The 22,780-nt window shown below is 40.3% G+C and overlaps 1 protein-coding gene across 1 annotated transcript in view; it reads right to left on the bottom strand.

Moving 5' to 3' along the window:
- Positions 1-22,780, bottom strand: part of mpp7a (MAGUK p55 scaffold protein 7a) — a 331,927-nt gene that overhangs the window by 251,201 nt on the left and 57,946 nt on the right. The window contains exon 2 of the mRNA XM_082965658.1: positions 2,073-2,167. The gene's annotated coding sequence lies outside the window, so the exon portion shown is untranslated. The remainder of the gene's footprint in view (positions 1-2,072; positions 2,168-22,780) is intronic.

Genomic DNA, 22,780 nt, shown 5'->3' on the forward strand with positions numbered 1-22,780 from the left:
CTACTTTTGACCTGTGCCTATAGGGCTCTGGTCAATAGTAATGCACTATAGGGAATAGGGTGCATTTGAGATCCAGCCTAACAGGGCTGCTAGAATCACTAGCACTCAGTAGGCCCATATCATACAGATATAATTTCAAAAATATATATATATTATTTAACCTTTACTTAACTAGGCAAGTCAGTTAAGAACAAATTCTTATTTACAATGACGGCCTACACCAGCCAAACCCGGACGACGCTGGGCCAATTGTGCGCCGCCATATGGGACGCCCAATTACGGCCGGTTGTGATACAACCTGGATTCGAACCAGAGTGTCTGTAGTGTCGCCTCTAGCACTGAGATGCAGTGCCTTAGACCACTGCGCCATTCGGGAGCCCAAAACAGTTAGTCAGCAAACACTTAGGCTCAATCCCAATACCTCCCGTTTTGTGCAATCCCGCAAGCCCCATCGAGTCGTAGTGTGTCCCAATTCAACTTCTAGTTGGCCCTCCAAATGCAGACTTTATATCTAGTGTTTCCGAAAACTCCCATGAAGCTCTGCGACCCAACCCTGTAGAGTTGCTTCAAGAATACAATAAACTAGGATGGAAGCAAATGTAAGTAATTATTACTTCATCAGGAATCATGCAGAAAATGTACAGTTAAGAGGAATATGTTAACGCAAGAGATTGGCATGCAATGTAGCTGAATTAAGGTAGCTAGCTAACTCTTTTCTTGCTTATTGGGGGAGGACAAAAATACATGTATACCTACGGATGCGTAGCTATGTAGCCGATCTGTGTATGGACTAAAACTTTTGGTATAAATATAATTTCTGAACAGTAGATTGGCATTTTTATTGCTTCCACTGGTTAATCATTAATCCCAAAGAAATTACAGAAAATGAGTGAGTGAATGAAATGCAACTGTTACATGTCAAACTGCTATGGAATGAAAGTGCTGCTTCAGTACTACTCCACATTGTTGTGATTGAGCCTTAGCCAGGCAGTTAGGCTTAGTAAAAGAAACGTCCTCTCACTGTTAACCAAGTTTATTTTCAGCAAACTTAACATGTGTAAATATTTGTATGAACATAAGATTCAACAAGAGACATATAAACTGAACAGGTTCCACAGACATGTGACTAACAGAAATGGAATAATGTATCATTGAACAAAGGGGGAGTCAAAATCAAAAGTAACAGTCAGTATCTGGTGTGGCCACCAACTGCATTAAGTCCAAATCGATCCCGCTCCAGAGTACAGGCCTCGGTGTAACGCTCATTCCTTCGACGATAAACGAGAATCCGACCATCACCCATGGTGAGACAAAACCTCGACTCGTCAGTGAAGAGCACTTTTTGCCAGTCCTGTCTGGTCCAGCGATGGTGGGTTTGTGCCCATAGGCGACGTTGTTGCCTCTCTCAGCCTATTGCGGAGAGTCTGAGCACTGATGGAGGGATTGTGCGTTCCTGGTGTAACTCGGGCAGTTGTTGTTGCCATCCTGTACCTGTCCCGCAGGTGTGATGTTTGGATGTAACGATCCTGTGCAGGTGTTGTTACACGTGGTCTGCCACTGTGAGGACGATCAGCTGTCTGTCCTGTCTCCCTGTAGCGCTGTCTTAGGCGTCTCAGTACAGACATTGCACGTTCACGCAGAGGAGCAAGGACCCTGGGCATCTTTCTTTTGATGTTTTTCAGAGTCAGTAGAAAAGCCTCTTTAGTGTCCTAAGTTTTCATAACTGTGACCTTAATTGCCTACCATCTGTAAGCTGTTAGTGTCGTAACAACCGTTCCACAGGTGCATCTTCATTAATTGTTTATGGTTCATTGAACAAGCGTGGGAAAGGGTTCAAACCCTTTACAATGAATATCTGTGAAGATAATTCGTATAAATATCTTTGAAAGACAGGGTCCTGAAAAAGGGACATTTATTTTTATGCTGAGTTTATATACAAAAGAAAGCAAGTCGCAGGAAGGGAGAAACACACTGAGCTACAAATAACAGAGACACAATAAAGGGTTTCCAGAACACTCTCTCCTGTACACACACACACCAACACAGACCCACAGAGCGTAGAAGCAACCCACCTGATCAGACCTGCTACTCTGGTTCCTTCAGTTAGTGTGCCAGAAGGCTCATGACGCTCCACCCCTTCACTTCACTGTACCGCCTTAGAGCCTGCCTGTCAGAGTGAGAGTGAAAGAGTGAGAGAGAGAGAGAAGGAAAAGGACTGTCACCAAGGAATTGAAGGATTTTACACACAGTATACAAATGAGAGACAGGAGTTGCTAAAAAACCTTTGAGGAAGTACCGTACATACAAAGCTCATTCAAAAAATATCCTCAAATGCATTTACCACCAATCACCAGTAGATGGGGCAGACTGCACATACAAACAATACAGAGCTGTAGCCAAATGGCGTATACACACAGTTGAAGTCAGAAGTTTACATACACCTTAGCCAAATACATTGAAACTCAGTTTTTCACTATTCCTGACATTAATCCTTGTAAAAAATTCCCTGTCTTAGGTCAGTTAGGATCACCACTTTATTTTAAGAACGTTAAATGTCAAGACATCGACAAATGTCTTGTTCACAAACTATAGTTTTGGTAAGTCGGTTAGGACATCTACTTTGTGCATGACAGAAGTAATTTTTCCAACAATTGTTTACAGACAGATTATTTCACTTAATCATAATTCTAGTGGGTCAGAAGTTTATATGCACTAAGTTGACTGTGCCTTTAAACAGCTTGGAAAATTCCAGAAAATGATGGCATGGCTTTAGAAGATTCTGATAGGCTAATTGACATCATTTGAGTTAATTGGAGGTGTACCTGTAGATGTATTTCAAGGCCTACCTTCAAACTCAGTGCCTCTTTGCTTGACATCATGGGAAAATCAAAAGAAATCAGCCAAGACCTTAGAAAAACAATTTTAGACCTCCACAACTCTGGTTCATCCTTGGGAGCAATTTCCAAACGCCTGAAGGTACCACGTTCATCTGTACAAACAATAGTACGCAAGTATAAACACCATAGGACCACGCAGCCGTCATACCGCTCAGGTAGGAGACGCGTTCTGTCTCCTAGAGATGAACGTACTTTGGTGCGAAAAGTGCAAATCAATCCCAGAACAACAGAAAAGGACCTTGTGAAGATACTGGAGGAAACAGGTACAAAGGTATCTATATCCACAGTAAAACGAGTCCTATATCGACATAACCTGAAAGGCCGCTCAGCAAGGAAGAAGCCACTGCTCCAAAGCCTCCATTAAAAAAAGCCAGACTACGGTTTGCAACTGCACATGGGGACGAAGATCGTACTTTTTGGAGAAATGTCCTCTGGTCTGATGAAACAAAAATAGAACTGTTTGGACATAATAACCATCGTTATTTTTGGAGGAAAAAGGGGGAGGTTTGCAAGCCGAAGAACACCATCCCAACCGTGAAGCACGGAGGTGGCAGCATCATGTTGTGGGGGTGCTTTGCTGCAGGAGGGACAGGTGCACTTCACAAAATAGATGGCATCATGAGGAGGAAAATTATGTGGATATATTGAAGCAACATTTCAAGACATCAGTCAGGAAGTTAAAGCTTGGTTGCAAATGGGTCTTCCAAATGAACAATGACCCCAAGCATACTTCCAAAGTTGTGGCAAAATGGCTTAAGGACAACAAAGTCATGGTATTGGAGTGGCCATCACAAAGCCCTGACCTCAATATTATAGAAAACTTGTGGGCAGAACTGAAAAGGCGTGTGCGAGCAAGGAGGCCTACAAACCTGACTCAGTTACACCAGCTCTGTCTGGCGGAATGGGCCAAAATTCACCCAACTTATTGTGGGAAGCTTGTGGACGGCTACCCGAAACGTTTGACTCAAGTTAAACAATTAAAAAGGCAATGCTACCAAATACTAATTGAGTGTATGTAAACTTCTGACCCAGTGGGAATGTGATGAAAGAAATAAAAGCTGAAATAAATCATTCTCTCTGCTATTATTCTGACATTTCACATTCTTAAAATAAAGTGGTGATCCTAACTGATCTAAGACAGGGAATCATTACTAGGATTAAATGTCAGGAATTGTGAAAAACTGAGTTTAAATATATTTGGCTAAGGTGTATGTAAAATTCCAACTTCAACTGTATATATCTCATTGGCTGTAGCCCAGCGTATACTAGACCAGAGTTCATGAAAAACATTCCCTACAACTCATACCTGTGCTGCCTTTCCCAGAATGAGAGAAACTAGGCAGCTAAATATCAAGCTATGACTCAAAATCACTCAGCTTCCTCTTGATGTCTATGAAGAGAGAAGCTGCCGAGATCTCCTCTCCTGCCTGGTTTGGTTTTATTTAGCCACCCTGGATATGTGACCTGTCTGTCTGGGACTAGCTAGCAGTGAGATTGAACCTTTCTCAATAATGAGCTTTTGTAATAAATTGAAGTGTTTTTTCACCCCCACTTTGTCCATCCAGGACCTGGTTTCCCAGGATAAGTTTCTCATTCCGTGCCATGCAGCCGTGCATTAATTCAATTGAATATTGTGTCAGTGCCATGGAGAGGCGACCTCTGACGCATAAGTGTATGTAGTGGGGTGGGGGGGTAACAGTGGAATGCGGCAGTGCGGGGAATGTAACCTCAACTCACCCAGCAGTACTATTAAGGGTGAGAGCTCCACAAAGAGCTGCACTGTATGCATGGGAATGGACTGAACAAGGAGAAGGAGCGAGAAGAGAGGAAGGAGGAGAGAGGGGGGAGAGGAAGCAGAGCGGGAGGATAGAGGGGGAGAGAGAGGGATGAGTGGCCTAAAAGTTTTTTTAAAAATAGGGAGTGAGTGAATGAATATCTCTGGTCATTCGTTCGATGGCATTAACCATCCAGCTAGGTGGAAAGAAGCTAAGCCAAGATGTGCCCCCTCCTCAGCCCCTTGCTTCTCTCACTCAGTCCTCTCCTTGCCCGGCTGCCTGCCTCATTTCGCCTTGCCTGCTTTGAATGACAATAGAACCTTGACAGGGGGTGAGATCACTGGTGGCCATCTCCACTGCCCTCACCTGAAGAGGTCACACAGTCAGTCGGACAGGCCTCCAGGGAAAATGACACACATGGTCTCTCTTGCTCTCTCAGTATGTGTCTTTCTCGCTCTCTGTGGCTCAGTTGGTAGAGCATGGCACTTGAAATGCCAGGGTTGTGGGTTTGTTTCCCACGGTGGACCAGTATTTTTTTTAAATGTGTCTCTCACTCTGCGTCTGTGTCTTTCTCCAATTCAATTCAAAGGGCTTTATTAGCATGGGAAACATATGTTTACATTACCAAATCAAGCGAAATATAGTATCAGTCAAAAGTTTGGACACACCTACTCATTCAAGGGTATTTCTTTATTTTCACATTGTAGAAAAATTGTGAAGAGAGAATGCCAAGAATGGGCAAAGCTGTCAAGGCAAAGGGTGGCTACTTTGAAGAATCTCAAATCTATTTTGATTTGTTTAACACTTTTTTGTTTACTACATGATTCCATGTGTTATTTCATAGTTTTGATGTCTTAACTATTAATGTAGAAAATAGTACAAAAAAAAGAAAATCCCTGGATTGAGTAGGTGTGTCCAAACCTTTGACTGGTACTGTACATAATAAACAAAATATTTACAGTAAACATTACACAAAGTTCCAAAGGAATAGACACATTTCAATGTCATATTATGGCTGTGTGTGTGTGTGTGTGTGTGTGTGTGTGTGTGTGTGTGTGTGTGTGTGTGTGTGTGTTGTAACGATGTGCAAATAGTGAAAGTACAAAAGGGAAAATAAATAAACCAAAATATGGGTTGTATTTACAATAGTGTTGCCCTTTGCTTGTGGCAACAGGTCACAAATATTGCTGCTGTGAACACTGTGGTATTTCACCCAATAGATATGGGAGTTTATCAAAATTGGATTTGTTTTCAAATTCTTTGTGTATCTGTGTAATCTGGCAAATATATGGTCATACAGTGGGGGGAAAAAGTATTTGATCCCCTGCTGATTTTGTACGTTTGCCCACTGATAAAGAAAGGATCAGTCTATAATTTTAATGGTAGGTTTATTTGAACAGTGAGAGACGGCCAAGGCAACAAAGGAGTGGCTCGAGAAGAAGCACTTTAAGGTCCTGGAGTGGCCTAGCCAGTTTTTCTGGATGTTTTTGTTGTTATTCTGTCTCTCACTGTTCAAATAAACCTACCATTAAAATTATAGACTGATCATTTCTTTGTAAGTGGGCAAACGCACAAAATCAGCAGGGGATAAAATACTTTTTTCCCCCACTGTACATTTGGCAGGAGGTTAGGAAGTGCAGCTCAGTTTCCACCTCATTTTGTGGGCAGACCGCTTCTCTCAATAGCAAGGCTATGTTCACTGAGTCTGTACATAGTCAAAGCTTTCCTTAAGTTTGGGTCAGTCACAGTGGTCAGGTGTTCTGCCACTGTGTACTCTCCGTTTAGGATCAAATAGCATCCCAGTTGGCTCAGTTTTTTTGTCAATTCATTCCAATGTGTCAAATAATTATATTTTTATTTTCTCATGATATGGTTGGGTCTAATTGTATTGCTGTCCTGGTGCTCTGTTTGTATTTGTGAACAGAACCCCAGGACCAGCTTGCTTAGGGGACTCTTCTCCAGGTTCATCTCTCTTTAGGTGATGGCTTTGTTATGGACGGTTTGGGAATCGCTTCCTTTTAGGTGGTAGTAAAATGTTCTGGATTGAAATCATTAGCAGGTATCGGCCTAATTCTGCTCTGTATGCATTATTTGGCGTTTTATTAGGTACACAGAGGATGTTTTTGCAGAATTTGGTGTTTGTCCCATTTTGTGAATTCTTGGTTGGTGAGCGGACGCCAGACCTCCCAACCATAAAAGGGCAATGGGTTCTATAACTGCTTAAAGTATTTTTTTGCCATTTTATGTTGCTTTTGATGCCGTAGAAGGGCCTTCTTGCCTTGTCTCTCAGATTGTTCACAGCTTTGTGGAAATTACCTGTGGCGCTGATGTTTAGGCCGAGGTATGTATAATTTGTTGTGTGCTCTAGGGCAACGGTGTCTAGATGGAATTTGTATTTGTGGTCCTGGCGACTGGACCTTTTTTGGAACGCCATTATTTGTATTTTACTAAGATTTACTGTCAGGGCCCAGGTCTGACAGAATCTGTGCAGAAGATCTTGGTGCTGCTGTAGGGCCTCCTTGGTTGGTGACAGAAGCACCAGATAGATCACCAGCAAACAGTAGACATTTGACTTCAGATTCTAGTGGGGTGAGGCCGGGTGCTGCAGACTGTTCTTGTGTCCCCGCAAATTCGTTGATATACATGTTGAAGAGGGTGGGGCTCAAGCTGCATCCCTGTCTCACCCCACGGCCATGTGGGAAGAAATGTGTGTGTTTTTTTTGCCAATTTTAACCGTACAATTATTGTTTGTGTACATGGATTTTATAATGTCGTAGGTTTTTCCCCCAACACCACTTTCCAATTTGTATAGCAGACACTCATACCAAATTAAGGCAAAAGCTTTTTTGAAATCAACAATGCCGTTGCTTTGGTTTGTTTGTTTGTCAATTTGGGTGTACAGGGTGAATACGTGGTCTGTCACATGGTAATTTGATAAAAACCCAATTTGACATTTGCTCAGTACCTTGTTTTCACTGAGGAAATGTAGGAGTCTGCTGTTAATGATAATGCTGAGGATTTTTCAAAGGATGCCATTGACACATATCCCACGGTAGTTATTGGGGTCAAATTTGTCTCTAGTTTTGTTGATTGGGGTGATTAGTCCTTGGTTCCAAAAAATGGGGAAGATGCCAGAGCTGAGGATGGTTTTAAAGAGTTTAATATGGCCAATTGGAATTTGTGGTCTGTATATTTGATCATTTAATGTAGTATACCATCAAGACCACAGAGTTGGAGGGTTTGTATGTTGTCATGAAGTTAATTCAATGTTATTGGAGAATCCAGTGGGTTCCGGTAGTCTTTAACAGCTGATTCTAAGATTTGTAATTGACCATGTAGATATTTTTGCTGTTTGTTCTTTGTTATAAAGCCCAAAAAATTGGAGAAGTGGTTTATCCATCTATCCGATTTGGATAGATAACGCTTCATGTTGTTGTTTGTTTAGTGTTTTCCAATTTTCCCAGAAGTTGTTAGATTCTATGGATTTTTCAATTACATTAAGCAGATATGACATGCTGTTACTTCTTTTTCTGTAGTGCATTTCTGTATTGTTTTAGTGATTTTAGTGAATGCGTAGGCTCAGTTTTTCTGGGTGTAGGTTTTTGGTTGGATAAGGTTCTCAATTTCTTTCTTAGGTTTTTGCATTATTAATAAAACAGTTTGTCACTGTTGTTAATTTTCTTAGGTTGTCTGCTTGAAATGTTTAGATTTGACAGGGAGGTCAAATACACTGTTTTGGTTTCTACTGACAAGTTTACACCTTCACTATTACAGTGGAACGTTTTGTCCAGGAAATTGTATAAAAGGGATTGAATTTGTGGTTGCCCAATAGTTTTTTGGTATGTTTCTACACTACTTTCCTTCCATCTATTGCATTTTGTTATATTTCGCAGTTCCTTTGGCTTTGATGCCTCACGATTGAGTATTGCTCTGTTCAAGTAGACTGGGATTTGCTGTGATCTGATAGGGGAGTTAGTGGGCTGACTGTGAATGCTCTGAGAGACTCTGGGTTGAGGTCAGTGATAAAGTAATCTACAGTACTACTGCCAAGGGATGAGCTGTAGGTGTACCTACCATAGGAGTCTCCTCAATTTAAAAATATATATATTTGCCACTTCTCAACAAAAACAATCTTGATCAACCAAACAAATCGACCAGTCGAATAAATGGGGGTCAGCCAAATTGCAACACAGCGCAACTCTCATTACCTTCCGTAGTGTGAATTTACCTTAAGCCACCAGTAGTTGTGCCTTACCTACACAATGCCCCAAACTGAGTAGAGGATGGGCTAACTTTAAAGCACAACTGATGGCAATAAACAACTTCTCTGATAGGATGTTTTCTATGTGGCATCAATATTAGTCAGAAACATTTATTTTACTGTCAAATTTTACTACAATTTTGGTAATAAAGTCAATCTTGTCCAAAACTGAGTTTTGTAATTGAGTTCGTCATGACTTAGGCTAATAGAGGGTTGGGTTTTGATTTCGACAATGCTCACTAACACAGGACTCACAGCTGCAGTGATTGTGCTCCATCCAATCTTACCACAGTGAATCTGACTTTGTTTACATAAGACAACACGTTGCACATTTTTTTACTTGAAAAACACTGCACCTTAGCTAGATGTAAAATGTTTTATTCATTCTGACTATTTTGAGGAAGTGATACTGGCTATGCACCTATGGTGTCTTATGGAAGACAAACATCAGTAACTGCCCCCCAAGACTGAAATCTCGTTTTTCTTAATGAACAACAGAGAAACACAAGCAGAATCGGTGCAGAACAATGTCCTCAGTCAGACAAGTCAATCAGCTAGTCAGCCAGTCAGCCAGTGTTTGCTAGGTCAAGTCAAGGGAGCTGCAGTCAGTAAAATCAGTCTCTGTGGGAGGGAGGATGGAGGGTTAGACCATTAGTATATGCATAATTGAAAAGGCTGTTTGAAGGACAGCTTTCAGAGCATACTGCTACATTTTATAATCTTATTTTTACACCGAACAAAAAATAAACAACATCTAAAGTGTAGGATTCATCAGCAGAAATAAAAAAATCCCTTAAGTTTTCCATACACACAAAAAGCTTATTTTTCTCAAATGTTGCGCACAATTTTATTTACATCCCTTTTAATAAACATTTCTCATTTGCCAATCAAAAAGCTGATTAAACAGCATGATCATTACACAGGTGCACCTTGTGACTGTGGACAATACAAGGCGACTTTAAAATGTGCAGTTTTGTCACAACACAATGCTACAGATGTCTCAAGTGTTGAGGGAGCGTGATTGAGGAAGTTGACTGATTTCCTCATATGAACTGTAGCTCAGTAAAACCTTTGAATTAGCTACATGTTGTGTTCATATTTTTGTTCATTATATTTAAAAAAATAAAAAAATAAAAATAAAGATTACACAATACAACAGCAATAGTGTTGTACCTGATCACATGTACTATTATTAGTATTTCATTAACCTCATTGTACTGTATTCACTGAAATGCTGGACCATTAAACTGCTTTGGCAATATCTACAAATTGTATTTCATGCCAATAAAGCGAACTTAATTTTAGAGAGAGGAGGGAGAGAGAAGAGAAGGAAGAGCGAGGAGAGAGGATAAAGAGAAGGGAGAGAGAGAGAGACAGGGATGGATTATATGATGGATTGATTGTATTACAAAACCCTCCAAAGCGGTGTTGGGTGGTAAAGTATACGACATCATAAAATATATTTACACATGTAGTTTAAATTGAACAATAAAATAACCATGTTTTTTGCAGAAGGGCAAGGGGTGAGAGAAGGGTGTAGTTTAAGTCCAACCCTGTTTAACATCTACATCAACGAACCAGCAGTGTTGTTGGACCGATCTGCAGCCCCTGGATTCATCCTAAAAGATGAGGTCAGACTCCTCCTCTACGCAGATGACTTTGTCCTACTGTCACCAACAGAGCTCGGTCTACACTAAAGGCACCAAAAAAAAAATATTTTCTTTTTTTTCTTCCTTTGGGGGTAGATCAGCTTTAATATTGCAGATAGATTGTAGCTTCCATCAATGTAATTGTCTGCATCACTTCCAATCACCCATATATTTTTTTGTATATACTTGGATAAACTTGGATTAGCTAACAACACGTGACATTGGAACACAGGAGTGATGGTTGCTGATAATGGGCCTCTGTACGCCCATGTAGATATTCCATTAAAAATCTGCCGTTTCCAGCTACAATAGTCATTTACAACATTAACAATGTTTACACTGTATGTCTGGTCAATTTGATGATGTTTTAATGGACTTTTTTGTTGTTGCTTTTCTTTCAAAAACAAGGACATTTCTAAGTGACCCCAAACTTTTGAACAGTGGTGTACGTTTTACGGAAACAGTATGGTTTACATTAGTTGTTATCTTGTTATTATTAGTACCAACCTTCAGCTCTATTCAACCCCTCCCATCTATCTCTTAACACCATTCATATTGGATTTTTATTTGCCTTGTTTTTTTCAACTGTGCTGTGATGTTTCACTACAGTTCTGAACCTTTCTCATCTCATTGTTTCTACAGATTGTAAATTGAAAATAAACGTTTTTTTGCTAAAAGTATTTAATTATTGATCGATTAACTATGACTTTCAGATCGCCCAGTAGTGCTATCGGCAGGGTTATCTCCAGGTAAATATTGCAATTCTTCAGCCATTCCTGGACCTGTGACCAAAAGCTACAAAAAAAAACAAATGATCTAATGATTCTGCCTCCTCCCAGCTAAATCTACAGAGCTGGGAGGATTGTTATTTTTGGGGGGATACATTCTATTGGTTGCAAGAATTTAGCATAATCATTTAAATTGACAAACTAAGTTTTGAATCCGGCGTCGTTTTGTGTATCAGTTCATAAACCATGTGCCATGGAATCGGTACGTCAAAAATCTCTTCCCAACTACTTTGCCATCTACTTGCCACGGCTGTCAATTTTTGGGCCCTTGAATGAAACTGGAATACTTTTTTATTTATCACAATTTTCTTTAACCATTTATGGTCTTTAATGCAGGGCCGACAGACAAGTTCCTTTCTTTTTACCCCTTCCACTTTCCTCTTCCATTTGTGTGGTCATGCTGCAATTAGTTGGTTATAATTTTGGGTAAAGCAGACATTTCCATGTTTTTGTTTTCTGCATGTGTGACAACTCCACCAGTCCTATTAATGAGATCATTTACGAAGATTATACTTTTTTTTTATCAATTATTATATTTGAGTTTAAGCACAATATTTGTTGTATTATTTGTTCTGTCTTTTCAGTTGGATTGAATTAAAATTGCAACCAACTTTTTATGGCTTGTTTTAAAAATGGCGATATTTGGGAGATGATTTCCTTTTCAAATTACTGAAAGTGAGAGGTGCAATCTGAATAAAGGGAAAAAGGCCTTTGGTGAGACATTCTTACTAATTTGCTAGAGAACCAGTTTGGATTTAAGTACAACTTTTGTATGACTGATGCCTTTCGTGAAAGGTTTAATGCTTTAATATTTAATCATTTCCGCCCTCCGAAATCATATTTATTATATAAATAGGCTGTTTAATTTTGTCTGGCTTTCTGTTCCAAATCAAATTGAATATTTTTAGCTCACATAATTAAAAAAAACATGTCGCTAGGTGTAGGCAAGGCCATAAGCAAAGAGGTAAACTGGGATATGACTAAAGAGTTAATCAGGGTGATTTTTCCACAAATAGACAGGTATCTTCCTTTCCACGGTAGCAAGATCTTATCTATTTTTGCTAACTTTCTATAAACATTTATTGTTATGAGATAATTTCTTTACCGTTAGACCCTTTTATTGGTAAACTACATGGTAATGTAAAAGCTGTATTTGTTTGTGATCCAATACATAATATAGTACATTTATCATAATTTTTCTTACCTCTCTGGATTACAACAAAATTATCTAAGATCCTCTATGAGGCTGTGGAGGGTTCCAAATTGTGGATTTAAAAGAGAACATGAATCATCAGTGTACAATGACACCTTTGTTTTTAAGCCCTGGATTTCTAGGCCCTTGATACTATTGTTGGATCTGACTTTAATAGCTGACATTTCAAATGGCCATAATAGATAGATATGCCGATAGTGGACAACCTTATTTTACTCCTCTTGACAATTTAAAACCTTTTGAAAAGTAGCCATTATTTACTATTTCACACCTAGGGTTACTATACATGATTTTAACCCATTTTATAAAAGATTCTCCAAAATTTAAATGTTCCAGGCATTTATATATAAACTCCAGTCGTACTTTAACAAAAGCCTTTTCAAAGTCAGCTATGAATAGCAGGCCTGGTTTCCCAGATTTTTCATAGTGTTCTATTGTTTCCAGTACTTGTCTTATATTATCATCTCCAATGTCCATGTAAAAAAACCTGTCTGCTTAGAATGAATAATGTCCAACAATACCTTTTGAATTCTATGCGCTATTCATTTTGCATCACAACACTGAACTGTAAGGGGCCTCCAATTTTTTTAATGGACTGGATCTTTAGATTACCCACTATTTCAGTAATAATGAACTCAGACCTTCTTGTTGAGTGCATGGTAATCTACCATTTACATAGGACTGGTTAAAACATGCTGATAACAGTCCTCTTAGTACAGTTGAATTCGGAAGTTTACATTAGAGGTCGACCGATTATGATTTTTCAACCCCGACACTGATTATTGGAGGGCCAAAAAAACCGATACCGATTAATCGGCTGATTTAAAAAAAAAATGTAATAATGACTATTACAACAATACTGAATGAACACTTATTTTAACTTAATATAATACATCAATAAAATCAAATTAGCCTCAAATAAATAATGAAACAGGTTCAATTTGGTTTAAATAATGCAAAAACAAAAGTGTTGGAGAAGAAGGTAAAAGGGCATTATGTGCCATGTAAGAAAGTTAACGTTTAAGTTCCTTGCTCAGAACATGAGAACATATGAAAGCTGGTGGTTCCTTTTAACATGAGTCTTCAATATTCCCAGGTAAGAAGTTTTAGGTTGTAGTTATTATAGGAATTATAGGACTATTTCTCTCTATACGATTTGTATTTCATATACCTTTGACTATTGGATGTTCTTATAGGCACTTTAGTATTGTCAGTGTAACAGTATAGCTTCCATCCCTCTCTTCGCTCCTACCTGGGCTCAAACCAGGAACACATCGACAACAGCCACCCTCGAAGCAGCGTTACCCATGTAGAGCAAGGGAAACAACTACTCCAAGTCTCAGAGCGAGTGACATTTGAAACGCTATTAGCGCGCACCCGCAAACTAGCTAGCCATTTCATATCGGTTACACCAGCCTAATCTCGGGGGTTGACAGGCTTGAAGTCATAAACAGCGCAATGCATTGCGAAGGGCTGCTGGCAAAACACACGAAAGTGCTGTTTTGAATGAATGCTTACGAGCCTGCTGGTGCCTACCATCGCTCAGTCAGACTGCTCTATCAAATCATAGACTTAATTATAACATAATAACACACAGAAACACGAGCCTTAGGTCAATAATATGGTCGAATCCGGAAACTATCACGTTTATTCTTTCAGTGAAATACGGAACCGTTCCGTATTTTATCTAACGGGTGGCATCCCTAAGTCTAAATATTCCTGTTACATTGCACAACCTTCAATGTTATGTCATAATTACGTAAAATTCTGGCAAATTAGTTCGCAACGAGCCAGGGGCCCAAACTGTTGTATATACCCTGACTCTGCGTGCAATGAACAGAAGAGAAGGGACACAATTTCACCTGGTTAATATTGCCCGCTAACCTGGATTTCTTTTAGCTAAATATGCAGGTTTAAAAATATATACTTCTGTGTATTGATTTTAAGAAAGGCATTGATGTTTATGGTTAGGTACAAGTTGGAGCAACGACCGTCCTTTTTCACGAATGCGCACCGCATCGATTATATGCAACGCAGGACAGGCTAGAAAACTAGTAATATCATCAACCATGTGTAGTTAAACAATGATTATGATTGATTGATTGTTTTTTATAAGATAAGTTTAATGCTAGCTAGAAACTTACCATGGCTTCTTACTGCATTCGCGTAACAGGCAGGCTCCTCGTGGAGTGCAATGTAAAGCAGGTGGCTAGAGCGTTGGACTAGTTAACTGTAAGGTTGCAAGATTGAATCCCCAAGCTGACAAGGTAAAAATCTGTCGTTCTGCCCCTGAACAAGGCAGTTAACCCACCATTCCTAGGCCGTCATTGAAAGTAAGAATGTGTTCTTAACCTCTTGGGGCTAGGTGGGACGCTAGCGTGCCACCCGTGGTGCACTCCATCAACAGCAGGTGCATTTCAAGAGCGGCAAATTTGAATCCAAATAAATGTCAAAATTCAAATTTTTCAAAAATACAACTATGTTACACCATTTGAAAGATAAACATCTCCTTAATCTAACCACGTTTTACGATTTCAAAAAGGTTTTACGGCGAAAGCATAAATTTAGAGTATGTTAGGACAGTACATTTACAAGAGTTGTGTGTAATGTTTTGTCAAGTCAAAGACAGGGTCACCAAAACCATAAAACCAGCTAAAATGATGCACTAACCTTTTACAATCTCCATCAGATGACACTCCTAGGACATTATGTTAGACAATGCATGCATTTTTAGTTCTATCAAGTTCATATTTATATCCAAAAACAGCGTTTTACTATGGCATTGATGTTGAGGAAATCGTTTCCCTCCAATAACCGGCAGTCAAGTCAGCGTCAGAAATTAAATAATTAAAATTAGAAAACATTGGTAAAATATTATATTGTCATTTAAAGAATTATAGATTTACATCTCTTGAACGCAATCAACTTGCCAGATTTAAAAATAACCTTACTGGGAAATCACACTTTGCAATAATCTGAGCACTGCGCCCAGAAAAATACGCGTTGCGATACAGACTAGACGTCATGTTGGGGAGATCTAAAATCGAAAATACTATGTAAATAATCCATTACCTTTGATTCTCTTCATCAGATGTCACTTCCAGGTATCACAGGTCCATAACGAATGTAGTTTTGTTCAAAAAAGCTCATCATTTATGTCCAAAAATCTCCGTCTCGTTAGCACATGATGTAAGCCAGCCGGACTTCTCGTCATGAACGAGGGGAAAAAATATATTTCCGTTCGTTCAAACATGTCAAACGTTGTATAGCATAAATCATTAGGGCCTTTTTTAACCAGAACATGAATAATATTCAAGGTGGACGAATGCATACTCTTTTATAACGTATTGGAACGAGGGTACCCAACATGAACTAGCGCGCCAGGTGTCTAATGGGACATCACCGTTCCATGGCTCTTGTTCGGTCAGATCTCCCTCCAGAAGACTCAAAACACTTTGTAAAGGCTGGTGACATCTAGTGGAAGCAATAGGAAGTGCCAAAATATTCCTAAACCCCTGTGTTTTTCAATGGGATAGGTTTAAAGTCAATACAACACATCAGGTATCCACTTCCTGTCAGAAAATGTCTCAGGGTTTTGCCTGCCAAATGAGTTCTGTTATACTCACAGACACCATTCAAACAGTTTTGGAAACTTTAGAGTGTTTTCTATCCATATATAATAAGTATATGCATATTCTAGTTACTGGGTAGGATTAGTAACCAGATTAAATCGGGTACATTTTTTTTATCCAGACGTGCAAATGCTGCCCCCTAGACCCAACAGGTTAACTGACTTGCCTAGTTAAAAAATATTTCTATAAAAAAATATATATATATGGCTTATATATATATATTTTTTTTATATAAAAAAAAAAAAAAACGGCAAATCGGTGGCCGATACCGATTGTTATGAAAACTTGCAATCGGCCCTAATTAAATCGGCCATTCCGATTAATCGGTCGACCTCTAGTTTACATACACTTAGGTTGGAGTCATTAAAACTCGTTTTTCAACCACTCCACTAATTTCTTGTTAACAAACTATAGTTTTGGCAAGTCGGTTACGACATCTACTTCGTGCATGACATGTCATTTTTCAAACATTGGTTTACAGACAGATTATTTCACTTATAATTCACTGTATCACAATTCCAGTGGGTCAGAAGTTTATATGCACTAAGTTGACTGTGCCTTTAAACAGCTTGGAAAATTCCAGAAAATGATGTCATGGCTTTAGAAGCTTCTGATAGACTAATTGACATCATTTGAGGTCTACCTGTGGATGTATTTCAAGGCCTACCTTCAAACTCAGTGCCTCTTTGCTTGACATCATGGGAAAATCAAAAGAAATCAGCCAAGACCTCACAAAATAAATTGTAGACCTCCACAAGTCTGGTTCATCCTTGGGAGCAATTTCCAAACGGCTGAAGGTACCATGTTCATCTGTACAAACAATAGTATGCAAGTATAAACACCATGGGACCACGCAGCCGTCATACCGCTCAGGAAGGAGACGCATTCTGTCTCCTAGAGATAAACGTACTTTGGTGCAAAAAGTGCAAATCAATCCCAGAACAACAGCAACGGACCTTGTGAAGATGCTGGAGGAAACAGGTACAAAAGTATCTATATCCACAGTAAAACGAGTCGTATATCGACATAACTTGAAAGGCCGCTCAGCAAGGAAGAAGCCACTGCCTCAAAACCGCTATAAAAAAGCCAGACTATGGTTTGCTCCTGCACATGTGGACAAAGATCGTACATTTTGGAGAAATGTCCTCTGGTCTGATGAAACAAAAATAGAAATGTTTGGCCATAATGACCATCCTTATGTTTGGAGGAAAAAGGGGGATGCTTCCAAGCCGAAGAACACCATCCCAACCGTGAAGCAAGGGGGTGGCAGCATCATGTTGTGGGGCTGCTTTGCTGCAGGAGGGACAGGTGCGCTTCACAAAATAGATGGCATCATGAGGGAGGAAAATTATGTGGATATATTGAAGCACCATCTCAAGACATCAGTCAGGAAGTTGAAGCTTGGTCACAAATGGGTCTTCCAAATGGACAATGACTCCAAGCATACTTCCAAAGTTGTGGCAAAATGGCTTAAGGACAACAAAGTCAAGATATTGGAGTGGCCATCACAAAGCCCTGACCTCAATCCTATAGAAAATTTGTGGGCAGAACTGAAAAAGTGTGTGCGAGTAAGGAGGCCTACAAACCTACACCAGCTCTGTCAGGAGGAATGGGACAACATTCACCCAACTTATTGTGGGAAGGTTGTGAAAGGCTACCTGAAACAATGTAAAAGGCAATGCTACCAAATACTAATTGAGTGTATGTAAACTTCTGACCCACTGGGAATGTGATGAAAGAAATAAAAGCTGAAATAAATCATTCTCTCTGCTATAAAGTGGTGATCCTAACTGACCTAAGACAGGGAATTTTTACTAGAATTAAATATTAGGAATTGTGAAAAACTGAATTTAAATGTATTTGGCTAAGGTGTAGGTAAACTTCCGACTTCAAATCAAAAAAGGTCCCTTTAAGAGTGTGCTCCTAATCTCAGCTCGTTACCTGTATAAAAGACACCTGGGAGCCAGAAATCTTTCTGATTGAGAGGGGGTCAAATACTTATTTCCCTCATTAAAATGCAAATCAATTTATAACATTTTTGACATGTGTTTTTCTGGATTTTTTTGTTGTTATTCTGTCTCTCACTGTTCAAATAAACCTACCATTAAAATTATAGACTGATCATTTCTTTGTCAGTGGGCAAACGTACAAAATCAGCAGGGGATCAAATACTTTTTTCCCCTCACTGTAACTGGCTATACTTATTTCACCATAATGAGATGCAAGTTTCAAATCCATTTATCATAATATAAGTTCGTAAAAGTACTGTTAAAAAGTACCATAGTGATTGAGTGTCCATGATATTTGCATTGCTACCAAGTAACCCTCCAATTGTTCTCCACTATTCCACCTGCTAAAGCCCCTCCCCATCCCAAGTTGGGTTGTGATCGCAATGACCGGCAGACCACCCCCGTCCTCCCAGATCCCATGGCCCCCTGAGAGGCCAGGACCCATCCTTCGAAAAGAGCACACAGTGCCACCCACAGAACAGAAGCAGATCAACCACTAAAACACTGGCTGATGTAAAAATGCTTTATAAAAACATTTGATTGATAAAAGTATTTCCAATGCTCTCACCTCAATTTGCTACACACACACACACACATATCTTGTGTATCTTTATTACCATCATTAACAATTAATATGCATAATAATGTTGGCAGTCTGTGCAAAGGATTACCTTTGACCAGGATTGCCATTGCATTAGATTACATTTTTGTCAAGCAATTATTATTCTAAATGAACAACTTAACATTCTTTGGGAATACAGCATCAACTTTCAGAAAACCAAAGTCATAATTTTCTAGAAAAAGGCCAGGAATCAGAGCAGCAGACACTCCTTCAAATGAGGAAATACCATGGTTTAACATGCCCAATGGTACAACTACCTGGGAAAACAACAAAATGTGTGCCTCTTGTGGATTTGGTCAGACAGTGAATGCACCAAAAGAAAAAGCATACAAAGCATTTTACTGCATAAAAAGAAGATTCTCAAAAAATAGTCTATAGTGTAATTTTACCAAATGCACTATATAAAAGTGAGATTTGGGTGAGAAACCACAAACAGAGAGAGAGAGTGAGCGAGGGAGCGAGAGCGAGGGAGCGAGCAAAGGAGAGGGGAGCGAGCGAGCAAAGGAGAGGGAGAGCGAGCGAGCAAAGGAGAGGGAGAGCGAGCGAGCAAAGGAGAGGGAGAGCGAGCGAGCAAAGGAGAGGGAGAGCGAGCGAGCAAAGGAGAGGGAGAGCGAGCGAGCAAGCAGGGAGAGGGAGGGAGAGCGAGCTAGCGAGCTAGGGAGAGGGAGGGAGAGCGAGCGAGCGAGCTAGGGGGAGGGAGGCGAGCGAGCGAGCGAGAGCGAGCGAGCTAGGGGGAGGGAGGGAGAGCGAGCGAGCTAGGGGGAGGGAGAGCGAGCTAGGGAGAGGGAGAGCGAGCGAGCTAGGGAGAGGGAGAGTGAGCGTGCTAGGGAGAGGGGAGCGAGCTAGCGGAGGCGGAGAGCGAGCGAGCTAGGGAGAGGGAGAGCGAGCGAGCTAGGGAGAGGGAGAGCGAGCGAGCTAGGGAGAGGGAGAGCGAGGCGAGCGAGCGGGGAGGGAGAGCGAGGCGAGCGAGGGGGAGAGGGCGAGCGAGGCGAGCGAGGGGGAGAGGGCGAGCGAGGCGAGCGAGGGAGAGAGGGCGAGCGAGAGAGAACGAGGGAGAGCGAGCGAGGGAGAGAGGGCGAGCGAGAGAGAACGAGGGAGAGCGAGCGAGGGAGAGAGGGCGAGCGAGAGAGAACGAGGGAGAGCGAGGGAGAGAGGGCGAGCGAGAGAGAACGAGGGAGAGCGAGCGAGGGAGAGCGAGCGAGGGAGAGCGAGCGAGCGAGAAGTACTACTATCTAGCCCATCACAACAGACCATGTACGTTCACACAAATACACTTAGCCTTTCATGTGTCCGCTGGCACGTGATAAGTGCATAAACATGGGGTGACTCCTCGGCCCAGTCAGCCCCACCCTCTCCACTAGAGGTCGACCGATTAATCGGAATGGCCGATTTAATTAGGGCCGATTTCAAGTTCTCATAACAATCGAATATCGGTATTTTTGGACACCGATTTGACAAATTTTTTTGTGTTTTTTTTACACCTTTATTTAACTAGGCAAGTCAGTTAAGAACACATTCATATTTTCAATGACGGCCTAGGAATGGTGGGTTAACCTATTACATCTAGATGTTCCGCTAGCGGAACACCGCTCCAATATCCAATGATAGGGCGTGGCGCGAATTACAAATTCCTCGAAAATCCGAAAACTTCCATTTTTCAAACATATGACTATTTTACACCATTTTAAAGACGAGACTCTCCTTTATCTAACCACACTGTCCGATTTCAAAAAGGCTTTACAACGAAAGCAAAACATTAGATTATGTCAGGAGACTATCCAGCCAGAAATAATCACACACCCATTTTTCAAGTGTAACCGATATGAAATGGCTATAATGTCACAAAAAACAAAACCACAGCTAAATGCAGCACTAACCTTTGATGATCTTCATCAGATGACACTCCTAGGACATTATGTTATACAATACATGCATGTTTTGTTCAATCAAGTTCATATTTATATCAAAAACCAGCTTTTTACATTAGCATGTGACGTTCAGAACTAGCATTCCCACCGAACACCGAACCGAATTTACTAAATTACTCACGATAAACGTTCACAAAAAACATAATTATTTTAAGAATTATAGATACAGAACTCCTTTATGCAATCGCGGTGTCCGATTTTAAAATAGCTTTTCGGCAAAAGCACATTTTGCAATATTCTGAGTAGATAGCCCGGCCATCACAGGCTAGCTATTTTGACACCCACCAAGTTTGGTACTCACCAAACTCAGATTTACTATAAGAAAAATTGGATTACCTTTGCTGTTCTTCGTCAGAATGCACTCCCAGGACTTCTACTTAAACAACAAATGTTGGTTTGGTTCCAAATAATCCATAGTTATATCCAAATAGCGCCGTTTTGTTCGTGCGTTCAAGACACTATCCGAAGGGTAACGAAGGGTGACGCGCCGGCGCATATCGTGACAAAAAATTTCCAAATATTCCATTACCGTACTTCGAAGCATGTCAAACGCTGTTTAAAATAAATTTTTATGCGATTTTTCTCGTAAAATAGCGATAATATTCCGACCGGGAGACGTTGTTTTCGTTCAAAGACTGAAAATGGAAAATGGACTCTTCACGTGCACGCGCGCGAACGTCTCATTGTTCTCAGATCGACCACTGTCCAAATGCGCTACTGTTTCAGCCAGGGACTGCTGAGTCATCATTCAACTTTCTGGCGCCTGCTGAGAGCCTATGGGAGCCTTAGAAAGTGTCACGTTACAGCAGAGATCCTCTGTTTTCAATAAAGAGGCTAAAGAAGGCCAAGAAATGGTCAGAGAGGGCACTTCATGTTTGGAATCTTCTCAGGTGTTGGCCTGCCATATGAGTTCTGTTATACTCACAGACACCATTCAAACAGTTTTAGAAACTTTAGGGTGTTTCTATCCAAATCAAACAATTATATGCATATTCTAGTTTCTGAGCAGGAGTAATAAACAGATTAAATCGGGTACGTTTTTTATCCGGCCGTGAAAATACTGCCCCCTATCCATAACAGGTTAACTGCCTTGTTCAGGGGCAGAACGACAGATTTTTACCTTGTCAGCTCGGGGATTCAATCTTGCAACCTTACGGTTAACTAGTCCAATGCTCTAACCACCTGCTTTACATTGCACTCCACGAGGAGCCTGCCTGTTACGCAAATGCAGTAAGAAGCCAAGGTAAGTTGCTAGCTAGCATTAAAGTTATCTTATAAAAAAACAATCAATCAATCATAATCACTAGTAAACTACACATGGTTGATGATATTACTAGTTTATCTAGCCTGTCCTCCGTTGCATATAATCGCTTAGGTACACGCTGCTCCAACATGTACCTAACCATAAATATCAATGCCTTTCTTAAAATCAATACACAAGTATATATTTTTAAACCTGAATATTTAGTTAATATTGCCTGCTAACATTAATTTATTTTAACTATGGAAAATGTGTCTTGCAACAGAGTCAGGTTATATGCAGCAGTTTGGGCCGCCTGGCTTGTTGCGAACTGTGTGAAGACTATTTCTTCCTAACTAAGACAGCCGACTTCGCCAAACGGGTGATGATTTAACAAAAGCGCATTTGCGAAAAAAGCACAATCGTTGCACGACTGTATCTAACCATAAACATCAATGCCTTTCTTAAAATCAATACACAGAAGTATATATTTTTAAACCTGCATATTTAGCTAAAAGAAATCCAGGTTAGCAGGCAATATTAACCAGATGAAATTGTGTCACTTCTCTTGCGTTCATTGCATGCAGAGTTAGGGTATATGCAACAGTTTGGACCGCCTGGCTCGTTGCGAACTAATTTGCCTGAATTTTACGTAATTATGACATAACATTGAAGGTTGTGCAATGTAACAGGAATATTTAGATTTAGGGATGCCATCCGTTAGATAAAATACAGAACGGTTCCGTATTTCACTTAAAGAATAAAC

This window comes from Salmo salar, chromosome 19 (genome assembly GCF_965601325.2).
Source record: "Salmo salar chromosome 19, fSalSal1, whole genome shotgun sequence".
NCBI lineage: Eukaryota > Metazoa > Chordata > Actinopteri > Salmoniformes > Salmonidae > Salmo > Salmo salar.